A 1,241-nucleotide genomic window follows, 5' to 3' on the forward strand; every position below is an offset into this window, starting at 1 on the left:
GGGGGGGAGGGACACACACACACGTACACACGCTAAATAAAAATTTAAAAAATGAAGTGAAGTGCTTTCTCTTGTGTAGCCATAGTACGCTGTATTAAGAAACCTCGCAATGTTGCGTGTGGTCATGTTATATAGTCTTCGTCTCACACTGTAAGCCCAGTTGTTCCAGTGATGTCTTTCATGGCTATTTTCAAATCTAGTATCATTAAATATGTGTATACACACACACACACACATACACACACACACATTTCAATCTTAGATTTAGAGAATGTCTTCTGGGGGGTGGGATGTTATTGAATCAAGTGCTTCACTCATGTTAAGCAGGTGCTGTAGCACTGAACTCTACATGCTGTCCCAAGGAATACATTGTGTGTTCATGCACATACATGCATGGGAGGTGGAGACCAGAGTTTGATGTCCTGTGTCTTCCTCAATCACTCTCCACCTTGGTTGGCCTGTCTTCCTGTCTGTCTTTCTTTCTTTCTTTCTTTCTTTCTTTCTTTCTTTCTTTCTTTCTTTCCTTCTATAGATCATCTCTGTGTAATTCTGGCTGTCCTGGAATTCACTCTATAGACCAGGCTGGTTTCACAGTGATCTGTCTGCCTCTGCTTCCTGAGTGCTGGGAATAAAGAGGTGTGCCACCATGCTTGGCCACCTTGTGTTTCTCACTCAACCTGGATCTTGCTGATTGGCTATACTGGCTGGCCAGCAAACCCAGGATCTTGTGGTCTTCGCCTCCCGGCATTGGGGTTACAGATGTGTGTTCCAATGCCAGATCGTTTCTGTGAATACAGGGGATCTGAACTTAGGTCCATGTCCACAAGTGTGTATGAGTTCAGATGCCTCTGGAAGCTAGAGGAAGGCATGAGATACTTGGATCTGGAGTTATAGATGGCCATAAGTCACCTGACATGGGTGAGAGAAAGCAAACTTGGATCCTCTGTAGGAGCAGTATGTGCTCATAATTGCCGAGCTCTCTCTGCAGTTGCCTGGGAAGGCATTTTGACAAGAGCACACAATGGTGATGCTGTGTTCTTGGGGCATCAAATCAAGGAATGTATAAACTCTGACGCTTTAAAAGGAGGGATGTGGATACGCATTCTATAGAATGCGGCTGGTATAAACTCTGACGCTTTAAAAGGAGGGATGTGGATACGCATTCTATAGAATGCAGCTGGTATAAACTCTGATGCTTTAAAAGAAGGAATGTCGATACGCATTCTATAGAATGCGGCTGG

At 44.3% G+C, this 1,241-nt stretch overlaps 1 protein-coding gene across 2 annotated transcripts in view; it reads left to right on the forward strand.

Annotated features, from left to right (window-relative positions):
* Nucleotides 1–1,241, forward strand: part of Henmt1 (HEN methyltransferase 1) — a 14,862-nt gene that overhangs the window by 10,011 nt on the left and 3,610 nt on the right. The window lies entirely within an intron of this gene.

The sequence above is a fragment of the Grammomys surdaster genome, unplaced genomic scaffold (genome assembly GCF_004785775.1).
Source record: "Grammomys surdaster isolate TR1022 unplaced genomic scaffold, NIH_TR_1.0 126158, whole genome shotgun sequence".
Classification (NCBI taxonomy): Eukaryota; Metazoa; Chordata; class Mammalia; order Rodentia; family Muridae; genus Grammomys; species Grammomys surdaster.